The sequence below is a fragment of the Microcaecilia unicolor genome, chromosome 12 (genome assembly GCF_901765095.1).
Source record: "Microcaecilia unicolor chromosome 12, aMicUni1.1, whole genome shotgun sequence".
NCBI classification, from domain to species: domain Eukaryota; kingdom Metazoa; phylum Chordata; class Amphibia; order Gymnophiona; family Siphonopidae; genus Microcaecilia; species Microcaecilia unicolor.
Window position 1 is genome coordinate 62,471,347 of NC_044042.1, and position 19,237 is coordinate 62,490,583.

General features: G+C 44.4%; 1 protein-coding gene across 1 annotated transcript in view; it reads left to right on the forward strand.

Annotated features, from left to right (window-relative positions):
- The first annotated feature begins 412 nt into the window (after positions 1-412).
- The window catches only part of DDX25 (DEAD-box helicase 25), a 139,151-nt gene continuing 120,326 nt past the window's right edge, over positions 413-19,237 (forward strand). The window contains exon 1 of the mRNA XM_030220992.1: positions 413-475. The gene's annotated coding sequence lies outside the window, so the exon portion shown is untranslated. The remainder of the gene's footprint in view (positions 476-19,237) is intronic.

Genomic DNA, 19,237 nt, shown 5'->3' on the forward strand with positions numbered 1-19,237 from the left:
AGCCCCTCCAACTGACCACGGATTAAGATTTATAACAAATTACTACTCTACCTATGAAAATGTATTCCGTTATTATACTTCCTCTTTGTACATCCGTATGCTGCATAAGCTAGCATGTTTGAAAATAGAAGTGAGATTAAATGAAAATGCTACCAACAATAAAGAACGACAAGGTAGATGCACCAGCTCATAGGTTTTGCTTGCTCTGTTTTGAGTGAACGGGGATGACACACGGCTGCTGCGCTGCGAAGGGGAAACTTAGCCTGACCTCATTGGGTTCAGCATTTTGACGTCACTTCAGCTGTCCTGTTTATTTAATCCTCGTTGGTCTAACCGCTGAGCTCGTGACCTTGGTTTTCATACGAACCGCAGGGGTGAGGCCGGAGAGTTGAAAGTAATGTCTACCGTGCGTTGGAGGAGCAGTGCGGGTGGAGGCCATGCCTGGAAGGAGATTCCAAACATTCAGCATCTTAAAGTAACGGGGCTCTTTTTGGCTTCTGCGTAGTATGTTGCTCCTCTGCATGTATGGAATTGTGGTTGAGCGTGGGGGGCTGTAACGCTTTAGGGTCGGGTGGCCGCCTTAGAATGAAACTAGGTAGTTGTATAATGATTTTGGCCTTTCTGGGATGGGAATAAAACAATTGCTGGTACTTCCACCACTGAATTCAGGACTTGAGCGAAGAGAAATTTGATGGAAAGAGATACATTGAAACCTGCGTGGGTAGTGACGGTGTATTGTTCTTAAATAGCACCAGTGGACAAAGACACACGATTGTCTTTTCAATATATAACTGAATATGGAAAAATAACTCAAACTGAGCTTTAAATGAGATTATCTAGAGTTTTGTATAGCATACCACACCACACCATATACAGTGGCGGTGGCGTAGCCAGACCTGACATTTTGGGTGGGCCCAGAGCTAATATGGGTGGGCACTATGTATATGAGTAGTGTTTCTGGGGGTACTACAAAATAATGCCTTAGAATGCACTTAATGATGGATTTCTAAGTAGTCTGCCCAACATCTGCTCTGCATCATCATAAACCACATAATACTTTAATGGAACCCCCCCCCCCCCCCAATATTTTTAACTATAGTTACGTTATGCCATATCATACTTGACCAGACATAAGTCTACTATAATGGCAAACATGTCAACACACATAACGGGATCCTGCAATATAATTACGGCAACGGCATATATCCTTCAAACTTTACTTTATAACAAATATAAAAATGCCTGATTAAGCAAAACAGGCAAAATACCTTTGAAGTCTTTTTTTCTTTCCTTTGGCTCTACTGCTTTCTCTCTATTCTGTTGCTGGCTCTCCCTTTACTATTAAGGAATCTTGTTTCCTCTTCTCTACTTTCCTACTTTTTGATTTCCTATCTGAATTGTAGTTCTGTTTTGATAGTATTTTTTTTAAATAAATTGTAAACCTCTTTGCTTGATTTTGAAAGATGATACATCAAAAGTATTATGAAAGATATTCTGCCACATGCACAAATTATTACAATATCTCAAAATGGGTGCATACTTTGTCACTTAAAGTTCATATTTTCTTATAGAATTACCACCATATTTCTTAAAAGTAGCAGCTATGATTCCTTGTCATCAAGCAGATGAAGCCATTAGTATGGGTTGTGTCCATCAACCAGCAGGGGGAGATAGAGAGCACTCAACTTTTCACAGTGCCTCATGGCCAGCCAGCTCTACTGCCTCTTCAGTATTCTCTATCTCCCCAAGCAGGGTGGCTGCAGCTTCTTCAAGCTCCATCAAAAATCTGCCTGGGGGTGGCTCCTGGCTTGCCAGTTGTTAGCCGGGGTGTTAGAGGCTATAGCAGCTTCACTTTGAAGGCACATAGGTTTGCCCTTTCCCTGCCTTACCCATGCCCCCGTGGATGTGGACATATTAGCTTGCTTTTCCCTGTCCTTTCCCACTCAGTGAATGCAGGCACATTGGTTCGCCTTTCCCTGCCTTTCCCACTCATCTGAGCCTCCGGAGTTCTTATTACCTCTGCTTTCCTCACACCGTAAAAAAAAAAAAAATGGAACAGAGGTTTTCCTTTGATTCTTCTATGGGACCGGAGCTGTGATACTCGGTCCGGTGAGGTAAGAGTGTTTTCTAACTCCTCCGGGGTGGGCCTGCGATCGGGGTGTTTTTGGAGCGAAACTTGAATTTTCCTGCCGTTTTCGGCGATGGCTGCAGAGAATGTAAAGCGCTGTTCCCGGTGTGGCAAGCGCAAATCAGCAGCAGGGCTCTGTAAATCGTGCTGTACAGGTGTAAGAGCCAGCCCGAGCATGGCGAGCGATGATTCTTCTCGCTCAGAGCTGGCAACGGACGCCATTTTGAATTTTCCGCATGGCGCGGCCTCAGGTCTTACTGTTCGGGCGTCTGCATATAGTTATGCTGCTAGAGCCTGCCTGGTGTGGTTGCAACAGGCAGTGGAACAGCCCGGAGATGGAGCAGAGCCCTTCTCGGATGTGGCTCCGCGGCTGGAGTCGGCCTTGTCCTTTTTGGCTGATGCCTTTTATGATATTGTCAGAGCTTCGGCTAAACAAATGGCAGTAGCAGTGGCGGCTCGCCGTGTTATTTGGCTACGACATTGGGCAGCGGACATGGCCTCTAAGCAAAGGTTGGTGAAGTTGCCCTTTCAAGGCCTTCTCCTATTTGGTGAGGAGTTGGAAAAAAAAAAGGCCTGGGAGATCCTAAACCCCAGAAGGTTCACGTCTCGTGTCCGTTTTTCAGCAGAGGAACTCCTTTCGCTTGGACAAGCGTTCCGCAGCCACCGGCTCTAGGCCTGGAGTTCAGGGGCAACCCTCTCAATGATGGTACGCCAGCCGCCTCCTCGCTTCCTGTCATCGGAGAACGTCTTTCCCTCTTTGCCGAGGAGTGGGCCAATATTTCCTCAGATCAGTGGGTTCTGGACCTGATCAGAGATGGCTACAGAATAGAATTCAACGCCCCAGTAAGAGACGTGTTTGTGGAGTCCCGATGCGGTTCTGCCGCCAAACGGGCGGCGGTAGAGGAGACTTTGGAAGGTCTGATTCAGTTAGGGGCCGTGTCCCCGGTACCTCCCGCCGAACACGGCTACGGCCAATACGCCATCTACTTTGTGGTGCCGCGAAAAGGTGGGTCTTTTTGCCCTATTCTGGACTTAAAAGAATTAAACAAGTCCCTGAGATTCCGGCATTTCCACATGGAAACCCTACGCTCCGTCATTGCTGCGGTACAGCCAGGAGAGTTTCTCGCGTCTCTAGACTTGAAAGAAGCTTACTTGCACATACCAATTTGGCCCCCGCACCAGAAGTTTCTGAGGTTTGCGATGTTGGGAAAACATTTCCAGTTTCGGGCCTTGCCTTTTGGCCTCGCCACAGCTCCCCGAACCTTTTCGAAGGTAATGGTGGTAGTAGCTGCTTTGCTTAGGCGAGAAGGTATCAGGGTTCACCCGTACCTAGACGACTGGCTCATCAGAGCAGACTCTGTAACAGAGTGCTATCAAGCTACAGCCAGAGTGGTCTCAGTACTTAAATCTCTAGGCTGGGTCGTCAATATGGCCAAAAGTCACCTGACCCCCTCGCAATCTCTAGAATATTTGGGGGCCAGGTTCGACACAGACTCGGGCTATGTATATCGAGCTAAGGCGGTGCAAGCTTCAGAGTCAGGTCCGTCTGCTCCTGAGGATGCCCCACTCGCGAGCTTGGGTCATTGTCCAGCTGCTGGGATCGATGACAGCCACATTCAAGTGGTGCCCTGGGCAAGAGCGCACCTGAGACCTCTACAGTATTCCCTACTTCAAAGATGGTCTCCAGTTTCTCAGGATTATCAATGCAGACTTTCTTGGCTCCCTGCGGCCTGACTCAGCATGGAGTGGTGGCTCTCAGACAGCATGCTGCGGCGAGGAATGCCGCTGGCGCTCCCCGATTGGTGTCTAGTAGTGACAGATGCCAGCCTGAAGGGCTGGGGCGCACATTGCAAGGGGAAGCATGCCCAGGGTCTATGGACACCCGAGGAGTCGGAGTGGTCCATCAACCGCCTGGAGTTGAAAGCGGTGTTTCAGGTGCTTCTAGCCTTTCAAGTGACCCTGGAAGGATTGGCTGTCAGAGTGATGTCGGACAACACGACAACGGTGGCCTACATAAATCGACAAGGCGGCACTCAGTGCAGAGCACTGGCCGCGCAGGCCGAACAGATTTGCCACTGGACCGAGCTGCATCTTCAGTTTCTGTCGGCAGCTCACATTGCAGGTCAGAGCAACGTGCAAGCCGATTATCTAAGCAGGTGTGAGATCGATCCAGCAGAATGGGAACTAGCAGACAAAGTATTCCTGCAAATATGTGCCAAAATGGGGCAAGCCCGTGATGGATCTTATGGTGACAAGTTCAAATGCCAAAGTCCCGTGCTTCTTCAGCAGACGGAGAGATCCTCGCTCGGCAGGGTTGGATGCCTTGACTCAGCCCTGGCCTCCGGGCCTACTATATGTGTTCCCTCCGTGGCTCTTGATAGGACGCGTGCTCCTGTGGATTCGGCTGCACCCAGGAGAAGTGGTCCTCATCGCCCCGGATTGGCCCAGGAGGCCTTGGTATGCGGACCTCCGACAGATGCTAGTGGAGGCTCCCCTTCCTTTACCTCTGGTACCGAACCTGTTGTCACAGGGCCCGGTAGCCATGGAGGACGCCTGCCGCTTTGGTCTTATGGCATGGCGATTGAGAGGGCGCAATTGAGGGACAAAGGCTATTCAAATAGTCATTTCCACTCTCCTGCAGGCCCGCAAGCGTTCCACTTCAGTGGCTTATGCCAGGATTTGGCGCCAGTTTGAGTCTTGGTGCGCTTCAAAAGCAATCACACCCATGCGGGCTCCTGTCTTGCCGATTCTGGACTTTTTGCAGGATGGTGTACAAATAGGCTTGGCCTATAATTCCCTGCGGGTGCAAGTGGCAGCGTTGGCCTCCCTTCGTGGTAAGGTTGAAGGCGTGTCTTTAGCTGCTCATCCAGATGTGGCACGGTTTCTTAGTGGGGTGCTTCGTTTCCGGCCTTCCGTGCGAGCACCCTGTCCAGCTTGGAACCTGGGGCTAGTATTGAAGGCCCTTCAGGGGGCTCCCTTTGAACTGCTTCGGCGTGCGTCAGAGAAAGATTTGACACTGAAGGCCGTCTTTTTAGTGGTCATTTCCTCGGCGAGATGGGTGTCAGAGCTCCAGGCGCTGTCCTGTAGAGACCCTTTTCTACAATTCTCAGTCAGGGGTCACGGTTCGGACCATGCCTTCCTTTATGCCTAAGGTGGTTTCAGCGTTTCACCTAAACCAGCCTATTTTCTTGCCCTCCTTTGATATGGAGGAGTTTCCAGAACCTTTTGGGAAGTTGCACCTGTTGGATGTGCGCAGGACTCTGCTGCAGTATCTGCGAGTTACTATCTCTTTCAGGATCTATGATCATCTGTTTGTTTTGCTATCAGGTCCTCGCAGAGGGTCTCCAGCGTCTAAAGCCACTATTGCCTGCTGGCTCAAAGAAACTATCTTTTCAGCTTATCTGCTTGCCGGCCGGTCTCCGCCTGTAGCCTTTAAGGCGCATTCTACCAGAGCGATTTCTTCCTCTTGGGCTGAAACTGGAGCACTCTCTCATCAAGCGATATGCAGTGCAGCAACATGGGCTTCTAAGCTCTCTTTTGCCCGACATTACAGGCTGGATGTGGCTGCTAGGAGGGATGCGCGTTTTGGAGCACAAGTGCTAGCGCGTGGTGTGACCTGTTCCCACCTTATATAGTGTTTTTAATTCCCTCCTCTTATAGACCTCTTTCTGACTCCGTCACACGGGGGACTAAAGGTACTTATTTCATATATCAGGTTCTGTATAGTTTCTCTAACCTCCATTGTCACCCAATCACAAGGTCTATTCTGGGGTGGCATTAGGAGCCGTAATTGAAAACTAATTCCCATAACTACTGCTTTCTGTTTTTTTTCTGGATCTAGATATACTCTGGGCCATTTATGTTCCCACATAAATCTTATTAAACATCTGTCTAAGTTTCTGCAAAGACTGAGTGTCACTTGTATATGATCTACCTTGTAGGCTAAATGTAAGGTAAAGAGAAGATAGAATCAATAAAAATAGAGACAGAGATAGGTTTAGATAGTGTAAATAGATAGGTACATTTTATTTCTTACCCAAACACAAGTCTTCAAGTTGATACAAATACAGACATCAGATTCTGGTTTCAGCCGCACAGGGCTTCGCCGTCTGACAGAAGCTTTGGAGAGGACTCTCAAACTAAGCCAAAATCTCCCCTCTTTTATACACAACCCTCTCCATAGAAGTGAATGGTGAGAAACCTTGCTCCTAATCTTTCTCACTTTCTGAGATCATACTTTCCCATGCGATCTGCTGTCTGATGTGCCCACCTCCTTCCGTTCTCAGCTACTGCTAATTATCAACATGTTTTGGGAAGCGTTGAGATAACAGTTTCACATCTTCCGGCTGCAATACTTTTCATACCTTTCTCATGAACTCTGTATTACCTCTGTATCATTGTATACCAAAACTAATAAGCTCCATTTTATTCATCTGATCTTTCATTACAGATGCTATATTTGATTTAAAAATTGTACCAAGTTTGTATCAGGACTCATTGTTCAGACCTGCTTTTTGCAGATTCTCAAATATTAAATCATTTCAGTACTTTTTAGCAGTTTAGGCTGTTTAAGGTATGTAAATTGACCCACCACTATTCCAGTGGATGGATCCCAAGCGGGGACACATATTAACTTACAGGAAATGCAAGTCCTTGCTCAGCCAGTCATAGATTTTTAAACCTAGCTGGTATTTTTACAGCCTGAGTCCTAAAATCTGGCCTTCCACCCTTCCGGTGGGCATCCAGTGAGGGCCTTTTGCTGTAGTATAATTATACATTCCCCACTTGTCACCCCCTCTGGAGAGGGGTGACACAAAGCTCGTCAAGCTCGTCATCATCCATTCCAGAAGGTGGCAAGCTATCAAACGAGAGGGGGAGTTTTGCTCTTATGCATTGCTAGCAGATATTATGCCAGACAGAAAACTTCATTCGTAGGTGGTATATTTTTGGGCATATGGAATTTCCTTTATATTACCCAAACCCTTGGGCTTAATCTTGATGTTACCCCTCTTGAGGCGTACTCAAACCTGTAGTGAGAGAGGTTTTATGATTGGAACAAAACCATGAGTTCATCTACAAAATCCCATGAAGTATAGGTATGCGGGTAATAGCAATTTCAGGTGGATCATACTAATAAACACTTTCAGGTCTTGCTATGACTTCTATTGTATCTGTTGCATAGTACATGGGGAGATAATCTAATGTATCTATCTCAGTGGTCCTCGGAAGGAACAGTGGTTTTGATTAAGCATTGTTATGGGCTCAACAAATATGTGATTAGTATTCAGATTGCAGGCTGTTGTAGGTATTCAGAATCCTTAAACAGGTCGGGATTCCTGGACCTTACTAGTACTCATCATTGGCATCCAATCATGAGCACTAATAAGTGGATAGCAAGTATGAGGTTGCCTCATACAGCAAAAATGGTCAATCCTAGGAAAATTTATATTAACCAAGGTCATGCATGGATCTTGACATATGCATAATGACCTGGAAGTATGGGAAGCATTGTATATATCCGTTACCCCACTTGGAGCTTAGTCAAACCTACAGAAAGACATGCAGCTCAAGTAAGCCTACACCAAAGTTAAACAATTGCATAACAGGTTGATACTAACAGAGTTTACACCTACATTATGATATCTTAGCCAGTATTAGGGTTTGATGTTACCCTTGTATCTGAACAATATCAACTTCAATTTAAATTACATAAACAGAAATGACGGGGAAACTCGTGGAAAAACAATTAGAACAATTAAAGGAAAGAATAGGAAAATAAAAATAAAACCTTTTCAATATCTAGACAGGATTGCTGCTAAACTGAAAATAAAACATAATATGAATCTATAATGTCCATAAACAGCAACAGTAATTCTCAAATTAAGTATCAGTTCTAAATTCTCTTTCATCGATCATGGTTGAGGCGGTGGAAGCGTTGAAGAATCTGGACGGAGTTCTGGAAGATCCAACAGGGCTGGGAAGTGGCCGGTCTTGAGATGGTTAGGCTGGTAACATCTGGTTCTATGGCTGAGTAAACACGTATATCTTTCACATGGACCCAAGACTTGTGGTCCAGTAGTTTGCAAGGTGTAAAGGTCATTGCCACAACCTTGGGGGATCTAACATCATTTGGACCTTAAAGACGTACTTATGGTGTACAAATTGGGATCTTTCCATGTCTTTATTCTACCATCAACTTAAAATTAGGGATCTTTCCATGTCTTTATTCTACCATCAACTTAAAATTAAATAAAAAAAAATTGGAATTGGGATTTGGAATTGGGATTTGCATAATATATCCCCACTTCTGGCTTGCATAATGTGCGAGACAGATTGGTAATTTTTAGAAAGACATGATCAAATAACAATGGTAAAGTATATGGAACAAAAGAGAAAAACAATTAAAATTTAGAGATGATGGTAAATGTTCAATTATTGATGTATGGAGGGCAATGCGTCGCCATTTATCGCCAATAGATATGGAATCTTCACCTACGATGACTACCATTCACCAAGGGTTGAGCCCTCAGCTGCAGGAGGCCAGCAGGACTTACGAGTTAGATGATTCAAAAAGAAGGGTAGAGGCCAAATTTTCTTGCAACTTCAGTAAGTGGAGAGCCTGTCTCTTTTGTTCATGGACCAATTGATGCATCTGTCGAAACTCACGCTCAATAATGTCTCGTTTCTCACACCAGGTAATGTTGGGGTCTGTGCATCTGTCTTTTAATTTAGCGATTCTTTGCTGCAACATAGCCTTCAGATCAGATACATTATCGGGTAGCTCTTCTTTGCTAGCAGTCGTCTCCTCCATCTGGGGAAAGGCAAAACTTAAACAGACCAGTAGTGCAATTTATGTGGTTAAGTTATTGAAAGAAGTCAGAATGCTAGGAGGCGGGTCGTGGGTATAAATGGGGGCCAGGAAAGAGGCTTGGTAAGAAACAAAGCATCGAGAGTGAAAAAATTAAAAAAAAATTAAAATATTTAAAAAAAAAGCACCTTGAAGGGTGTAAGACAAAAATAGGCTTAAAAAAAAATAAAACAAAATATGATACATCTGAATTGCAACAAGGCATATTCAAATAGCAATGCAAGAAAAAGGTTCCTCAAAAAAGACAAATGGAAGAAAAAACATTAAAAAGTGCAGTTACTTGATTAGTGATTGACCTTCACATAGAGTTTAAGTAACCCTTTTCAATCAGACAAAGAAGTAGGAAGAAGCATATCGCTTCAAGACAAATCCACCATGCGGCAAGAGTTAGTTGAAGCAAGGTGTTAGTTAAATACACAAAGCATGAATTACACACAAACAATCTACATCAGTTTTTCTCACAATCACTCACAGTGAAAGACAGAGAGACAAAAAGAGCAATAGTTGCCATTCCTGTTTCGAATAGAAAGGAATCAGAAAGTGGAGTGCATAATTTTCCTTATTCATGTCCGAAAGCTTCACCAATTCTCTGTTCAAGAATACTACAAATTGTATGATCAGCGCAAAATGATCCCCCAAATGGCCAGTTCAAGGGAACATTTCTCCGCATTTATTCCATATAACGGATAATGGTTATTAAATATTTCTTCTTTCTTAGACAAGGAAATAATGAAAAGCCTTCAGATATCACACATACCATAGAGAGATTTCAAAAATGAAGGCTTTATATTCATGAAAAAAACTAAAGAAGTGAATGTCACATCAATTTAAACAGCATAACAGTTAAAGCAGAAAACATTTTAAAAATGTGCAATACACAGCTTTTATTAAAAAGGGATCCCGTATAAAGTAAAATGGCATAAATAAGTCAGTTCAGGTATACATATAAAAAACATAAAATGAACATCCTCTGGGGATCGCTCATCCCTGCAGTTGATAAGAACTCCCCAGGGAAGGTATGCATAAAAGCAAATAATTAACTTGCTGACTCAGTTAGGTCATTTGTATGGTACCATAAATATACACTTGAAATTAAACCAGGAGAAATATAAAATAAAAACATGTCACCTGTAATAGAAATAGAAACATCACACCAATACATATACAGAGAAATGGCTTCTGGATACTATATGAGGAGCTGAGTAGTATAAGTAACTGAGAGCAACAAAATCAAATCGGGTTCGGGGTAACGCCTAGTCATTATGGGGTGGGTAATATTGATCCCTAGATCAGTGGTCACTGCGGACGGCGTTGATCCGGGTTCCACAAAGGGAATGACTGGCATTCTGGGGGATTTTGACGGACCTGCGGTTTTCTAAATCTATATGGCTGTGTCTGAAGACATTCAGCAGCATAATGACCGTATTGTTGGCAGCGATAACAGAGCACATCAGGATAGCGATCAGGGCTAGGCTGGGAACGATAGTCTCGTTGTCGCCTAGTATCCCCAAGAGGGCCCCTTGGGGGACCTCGCTGGGGTAGAGAGCGTCGACCCCGTTCTTCTGGGTAATCAGTTCTACGGTCTGGGTGGTAGGGCCGTGGGCCTTGATTTCGGCCGTTATTGTCATAGCGTTGATCAGCATACATAACAATAACAGGGGGAGAGGTCTCAGGAGTATTGCTATTAGGGTCAGAGTTCTTAGAGGTTTTTTTATCTTTAAGGTCTTCAGTCTGCAATACGTCTAGATTAGTACGTATTGTTTTGCGATTTTGCTCTTCATCTTGTTTGCTTTTAATAAGCCTCCTACAATGATGTAGGATATGTTCACGAATTTTAGGCCATTTTTCTAATTGGAGACCCACTGTGTTTTCCAGCTTATTTCTAATCTCTGTAGGTAAGGTACCCTTAAGTAAATGGTAAAATACTGGGAGGGCATTATCAGAGTCGAATTTTTCCTCTGTCTCTTCTTTATATAGGTCTTGGAGTCTCAGTAAATAAGCCTCAATAGGTTCTGAATCCATTTCCCATCTTTGGGAAGTGATAACTGAAAAGTCTTTAAGGGTCGGATACATGGTCCGGATTTCCTGAAATACTTTGGTCTGAATTTCTGTCAAAGGGTTGCCGTCATACTGGGTATCTGTTACAAACTTTGCATATCCCGATTGAGTGAATATGTCAGTGACACTAGCGTGTGGGGTTCTGCCCAGGAGCGCTTTCATATCGCCAACTGATAGAGTAGTCCCCAGAGTAATGTCCTGTAATGTCTTCAACCATCGGTTACCTCCCTGTGCAATATCCGGGAGCTGTAGTATGAGGCTATTTAATTCAACAGCTGAAAGTGGGGTGTATTCCGTATGAGGGACACCAGTGAGGGCCTTTTGCTGTAGTATAATTATACAATAGGGATTGCTTTGTTACATCCCATACGTAATGGCTTCATCTGCTTGATGACAAGGAAGGGAAAATTAGGTTCTTACCTTGGTAATTTTCTTTCCTTTAGTCATAGCAGATGAAGCCATGAGCCCTCCCTGTATGATTGTCTGTATGCTGTGAATCTTGTTTCAGATTCTGTTCTTGTTTCCTGAAGTTCCTTCCTTGGGAGAAAGTTGGAAAACAGTCTTCAGGATTCATGTTCACTTATAGGAGGATGAGTTCATTCCCTCCAGTTTGTTTTGGAGGATGAGGATGAGTTTATTCCCTCCAGGATGTTGCGTGTATCCCCTCCAGTTATACAATAAGGAGGACGAGTTTATTCCCTCCAGGAGGATGTGTTCATTCCCTCCTTTTGAGTTCATGCCCTTGTTAAGGGGCCATCGTTCGCTGTGAGGAAAGTTCATGTTATTCCCATTGCGGTTTGCCATACTGCTTTGGAAGCTTCAAATACTGAAGAGGCAGTGGAGCTGGCTGGCCATGAGGCACTGTGAAAAGTTGAGTGCTCTCTATCTCCCCCTGCTGGTTGATGGACACAACCCATACGTAATGGCTTCATCTGCTATGACTAAAGGAAAGAAAATTACCAAGGTAAGAACCTAATTTTCCCATATCACTCCATGGTGTGACCACATCCTGAGTATTGTGTGCAATTCTGGTCACCACATCTCAAAAAAGATCTAGAAGAAAAGGTACAGAGAAGAGCAACAAAAATGGTAAAGGAGATGGGATTACTTCCCTATGAGGAAAGGCTAAAGTGGCTAGGGCTCTTCAGCTTGGAGAAGACGACTGAGGGGAGATATGATGGCGATCTGTGTAGTACTGAGTGGAGTAGAACAGGTAGACGTGAATCACTTGTTTACTCTTAAAAATACTAGGTCTAGGAGGAATGCAAACAAACTGGAGAAGATATTTTGTCACTCGTATAATGGAATTCATTGCTGGAGAATGTGGTAAAAGCTTAGATTTGGATAATTTCCTTAAAAAAAAAAAAATAAAGTCCACAAGCCATTATTAAGATGGACTTGGAAAAATCCACTGCTTATTTCTAGGATAAGTGACATAAAATGTGTTTTTGTTCTGAGATCTTGCCAGGTACTTGTGACCTGGATCAGCCACTGTTGGAAGCAGGATACTGGGCTTAATGGACCTTTGGTCTGTCCCAGTATGGTAATTCTTTTGTTCTTATGAGCAGATCCTGAGGCATCACAGAAAGGGTACAAAGTAACACCAATAACACTTCGGTTATTGGAAAGGTAATGGAAGCGATGCTGAAGGAAAGGATAGTGAATTTACTAGAAGCCAATAAGTTGCAAGATCAGAGACAACATGGTTTTACCAAAGGGAAATCGTGCCAAACGAATCTCATTGAATTCTTTGATTGGGTGTCAGGAGAATTGAATCAGGGACGAGCTATAGACGTAATCTACTTAGATTTCAGCAAAGCTTTTGACACGGTTCCCCACAGGAGGCTCTTAAATAAACTGGATGGGCTGAAGATAGGACCCGAAGTGGTGAACTGGATTAAGACCTGGTTGACGGACAGACGCCAGAAGGTGGTGGTGAATGGAATTCGCTCGGAGGGAAAAGTGAGTAGTGGAGTGCCTCAAGGATCAGTGCTGGGGCCGATTCTGTTCATTATATTTGTAAGTGACATTGCCGAAGGGTTAGAAGGTAAAGTTTGCCCATTTGCAGACGATACTAAGATTTGTAACAGAGTGGACACCCGGGAGGGAGTGGAAAACATGAAAAAGGATCTGCGGAAGCTTGAAGAATGGTCTAAGGTTTGGCAATTAAAATGCAAAGTGATGCACTTAGGGAAGAGAAATCCACAGGAGACTTTGTGTTAAGCGGTGAGAGCCTGATAGGTACGGATGGGGAGAGGGATCTTGGGGTGGTAGTATCGGAGGATCTGAAGGTAACGAAACAGTGTGACAAGGCGGTGGCCGTAGCGAGAAGGTTGCTAGGCTGAATAGAGAGAGATGTGACCAGCAGAAGAAAGGAGGTGTTGATGCCCCTGTACAAGTCATTGGTGAGGCCCCACATGGAGTATTGTGTTCAGTTTTGGAAGCCGTATCTTGCGAAGGATGTAAAAAGAATTGAAGTGGTGCAAAGGAAAGCTACGAGAATGGTATGGGATTTGCGTTACAAGACGTATGAGGGGAGACTTGCGGACCTGAACATGTATACTCTGGAAGAAAGGAGAAACGGGTGATATGATACAGATGTTCAGATATTTGAAAGATATTAATCCGCAAACGAATCTTTTCCGGAGATGCGAAGGCGGTAGAATGAGAGGACATGAAATAAGTGAAGGGGGGCAGACTCAGGAAAAATGTCGGGAAGTACTTTTTCACGGAGAGAGTGGTGGATACTTGGAATGCCCTCCCGTGGGAGGTGGTGGAGATGAAAACAGTAATAGAATTCAAACATGCGTGGGATAAACTTAAAGGAATCCTGTTCAGAAAGAATGTATCCTTGGGAGCTTAGCCGAGTTTAGGTGGGGATAGTGCTGGGCAGAATTATACGGTCTGTGCCAGATCTGGTGGTGGGAGGCGGGACTGGTAGTTGGGAGGCGGGGATAGTGCGGGGCAGACTTATATGGTCTGTGCCCTGAAGAGGACAGGTACAAATAAAAAGTAGCACATATGAATTTATCTTGTTGGGCAGACTGGATGGACCGTGCAGGTCTTTTTCTGCCGTCATCTACTATGTTACTATGAAGGAGAACATATATTTTTTTCTTTATATTCCTTTGTTTTCCTTTTTGCGGCCCAGTGGAACTAAGAAAATGACAGGACAGCATATTATGCTGTTTAGCAGCAAATAGAGTGGCACTAGCAATAGGAACAATACAGAACAGCAACAAAGGGGCATGCACTGACATATGTGGCAGATTAAGTGGCAGAGCACCAGTGGAGAGAGGTGGGGAAAAGGAGGTTTTTCTTTAAGTTTTTGGAAGTTATGTTAGAAATTCTGTTACAGAATTGGGGCACCCAGATGTCACTTCACCCAGACTACAGATGAAATAGTTGCACAGGTAACCAGAAAACTCACATCTGCTCATTGTCAACTCGACGCATGTCCCAACTATTTAATGAAATCACCACCTGACCAATTCATTGCAGATCTTGCATCCCATCTAAACTACATGTTCCTACAGGGCTTATTCCCCAAGGACAAAAGCAACATTTTACTTAACACCATTACCAAAAGACACCAAGAAGAAATCAAATGATATCACCAACTATTGTCCTATGGCATCCATCCCACTGACAGCCAAATTGATGGAAAGTATCATAGCCAAACATCTCAACGGAGTATGTCGTCAAATTCTCAATACTTCATGAATCACAATCCAGTTTGAGAGCCCTCCATAGTACAGAAACTGTACTGGTATCTCTCCTTGCCAAATTCAAGCAAGAAATTGCACTAGGTAAAAACATTCTCCAACTTCAATTCGACATGTCTAGCACATTCAATATGGTAGACCACAATATACTACTAAGTATATTCGACAGGATAGGAATTGGAGGGAATATACTCAAATGGATCAAGGGGTTCCTAACCACAAGGTCATATCAAGTAAAGTCCAAACTCCAACCTCTCTCCACCCTGGGAAACCGACTGTGAAGTACCTCAGGGATCACCTCTCTTACCCATCCTTTTCAACCTAATAATGACCCCCTTAGCCAAGTCTTTTCAATCAAGGCCTTAACCCTTTTCTATATGCGGATGATGTCACAATATACATACCTTTCAAATCGAACCTTTCAGAAATCACCAATATAATAATAAAAAAAAAACAGCCTAAGCCTAATGGATACCTGGGCTATGATATTCAAATTAAAACTCAATAAAGAAAAAACACACTGCCTTGTTCGTTCATCTCAACATTTTACAAACTGCCCCACAGCCATACATACCCTGAAGCACACACTTCCAATCTCAAGATAACCTGAAAATCCTCGGCATTATTATTGACAGCAACCTAACGCTAAAGAACCAAGCCATAGCCATTACAAAGAAAATGTTCCACACAATGTGGAAACTCAAACGGGTAAAACAGTTCTTCTCGAAGGTAACTTTTTGCAACATGATTTAAACAATGGTATTAACATATGCCGATTACTGCAATGGAGTATATGTGGGTTGCAGGGAACAAATTCTAAGGAAACTACAGACTGCTCAGAATACGGCAGCCAGGCTTATCTATAGAAAATCTAAATTTGAAAGCGCAAAACCTCTCTGGGAAAAACTACATTAGTGACCAATCAAGGAATGTATTGCTTTCAAGATTTGTACCTTTGTTCACAGAATAATACATGGTCTAGCTCTGAGCTATATGTCTGAACTAATCGACTTGCCAATTAGAAACACAATTGAATCAGCCAGAACGTACTTAGCTCTTCACTTCCCAAGTTGTAAAAGCTTGAAGTATAAATCAACATACGCATCAAGTTTCTCTTCCATATGCACAAAGCTCTGGAATCCTCTACCAAACCGCCTGAAATCTACGAATAATCATCTAGAATTCAGAAAAAAACCCCCTAAAAACTCACCTGTTCAAGAAGGCAGACCCCACAGTATCTGACATAAAAAAATACTGAATAATGAAATATGACATTTTAATCAAGAAACTGACAGTTTTCAACCCCGACGCATGATCACACCCTAAAACTTTGCCTGTATCACCCCAACCTATTTACTGATACTTCTTTACTGTATTTGTCACTGTAATAGTACCCCTATACAGTGTTCACACTGGAGTCTGCAACCACCTCTCTGAAGCTATGTAAGCCGCTTTGAGCCTACTAATAAGTGGGAAAAGGTGGGATACAAATGTAATAAATAGAATAGTCATGCCTATACAGCGTGGAGGTACCCTGTTAGAATTGCTTTCTACTAAAATGGTCAGTGGTCTTCATCATAAATCGTATGGGAACAGACAAAAATCTCAATATGTTTCTTTGTCTGTGGAACAGATATCAAGGCCGCTGGAATCCTGTTCAGAAGGAACGGATCCTCAGGAGCTTAGCCGAGATTGGGTGGCAGAGCTGGTGGTGGGAGGCGGGGCGGGTGGTTGGGAGGTGGGGATAGTGCTGGGCAGACTTATACGGTCTGTGCCCTGAAGAGGACAGGTACAAATCAAGGTATGGTATACACAAAAAGTAGCACATATGAGTTGATCTTGTTGGGCAGACTAGATGGACCGTGCAGGTCTTTTTCTGCTGTCATCTACAATGTTACTATGTTCATGCTTACCCAGTGTTTTGGGGCCTTCTGGCTAGTCTTGCTGCTGCTGCTGCTTTAGTCCTGGTCCCCTGTCTTAGGGTCTTTTTTTCCACATTCTTTGCTGTTTTGTTTTGGTTGACAGGAGTTTTGACACCACCCTTAGTGTCTTTTATCTCTCATTTGGTTCTGTATTCTTCCTGAGTTCTCTAATTTCAATCTGATTACAAATATTTGTATGCTACCCAAAGTAATCACTATTTCCTATATATATAATATGTTTTGCTTTATTGAACATATATTTAAAATAATACTTTTTACATTGTTCACATTTCTGAAATTCTATGTTCCAAACCTTACCTCATTCATTCAATTCTCACTCGCTCTCCTTACTACTTAACCACGTTGTACTTTGTTGTCTCACTTCTATATGCTTACAACAATAATTCTGCTTACAACATCATCTCTACTATAATAAAAGGCACCTTCAATGTTCTGAAGCTGACTCCGTGGCTTCAAGTGAAGGGTTCGTAAGGATCGTTAGGTTCTTCGCTCTGTAACCATCTCTCTCGGCCCCGCCCTCGACATCATCACGTTTTGACGTCGAGGGCGGCGGGCCTGTCAGAGGCGTGAGGGTGGGGCCGACAGAGATGGTTACAGAGTGACGAACCTGACGAAAATTACGAACCCTTCACTTCAATGAAGCCACGGAGTCACCTTCACAACGTTGCAGGTGGGTGGTTGGAGGGGAGGGAAAGAGAGGGGGCAACTACCCTGGAACTGGGAGGGAGGGAGAGAGGGGGGCAACGATCCTGGAACTGGGTGGGAGGGTGGGCGGCCCCTGCAACTTGGAGGGTGGGCGGCCGGACCCTGGAACTTGGAGGGGGGCCAGGCGCACCCAGATAAACTGGGATGGATGGAGGAAGGGGGGGTGACCCAGAAACTGGGAGGGAGGGGGGGGGGGAAAGACCCTGGAACTGGGTGGGTGAGAGGGAGGGGGCGCGGACCCTGAAACTGGGAGGGAGGGGGCCCCTGGCGCACACAATCACTCTCGCTCTGTCACACACACTCACACATTCACTCTTTCTGTATCACACACTCACTCACACACACTCTGTAAAACACACACACACTCCGAGGAAAACCTTGCTTGCGCCCGTTTCATTGGTGTCAGAAACGGGCCTTTTTTCCTGGTCATATACATTTTGATGAGATTATAACATATCAGTTAAATAACAACTTCTTTGCAATTTTGTTATTTTCCCTTTAGATATTAAGGGCTTTGAATATCTTCAACTACTTAAGTTCTGTTGTTCCTCTTGTCAGTTATAACTGCAAGCGACTATGATTACGTTTGATATGAACATTCAATTCAAGTCACAACTTTTCCAACGTGATATTAGTTTCTTCTTCCATAGGAATGCATTAACTTTTATATCTTATCTGGGTTTTTTTTCTTATCTTCCAATTATACTCCTCGAGTCACCTCTCCTTCACATTACTTCTCTCCTCTCACTTGAGGTATATATCCAAGCTCCTGCCACACCCTACACTTGTGTTTCGCTGTTGTGCATTTTCAGGGGTAGTGACTTTAACTTGTCATTCCTTGTCATCAAGCAGATTAAGCCATTACGTATGGGTTATGTCCATCAACCAGCAGGGGAGATAGAGAGCACTCAAACTTTCACAGTGCCCTCTTGGCCAGCTAGCTCCACTGCCTCTTCAGTATTCTCTATCTCCCTTAGCAGGGTGGCTGCAGCTTGTTCGAGCTCCAGAAAAATCTGCCGGGAGGTGGTTCCTGGCTTGCCAGTTGTTAACCGGGGTGTTGGAGGCTATAGCAGCTTCACTTTAAAGGCACATAGGTTAGCCCTTTCCCTGCCTTACCCATACCTCTGTGGATGTGGACATATTGCCTTGCTTTCCCTGTCCTTACCCACCAACAGTGGATGCAGGCATATAGGTTTGCCCTTTCCCTGCCTTTCCCACTCATCTGAGCCTCCGGAGTCTTCAATACCTCTGCTTTCCTCACAGCTTAAAAAAAAAAAAAAAACCAGTCGCGTTTTTAAACGCAGAGACGCTGGAACAGAGGTTTTTGACCTGATTTTCAGCAGGGTCGTAGTTGTACACTAGATCCTTTGAGGTAAGAGTGTTTTCCAACTCCTCTGGGGTGGGCCCGCGATCGGGGCGATTTTGGCGCGAACCGCCATTTTGGATTTTACCGCCGTTTTTCGGCGATGGCTGCGGACAATGTAAAGCGCTGTTCCACTTGTGGCAAGCGCATATCAGCAGCAGGGCTCTGTAAATCGTGCTGTATTGGCGTAGGAGCCGGCCCGAGCATGGCGAGTGATGTTTCTTCCCGCTCTGAGCTGGCAGCGGGCGCCATTTTGCTTACACCGCATGGCGCGGCCTCCATGGACACGGAGAGACCTGAGCCGGGTGGGGCACCTCGAGATGAGGTTATTTCAGGAGTGGCTAGCACCGGACAGGATTTGGGTGCCCAGGGTGAGATTTTCTCCCCGGATTTTGTGCTTTTGCTGCATAAAGCATACATGATGAAAAGAGCCCTTCCTCAAGGGTC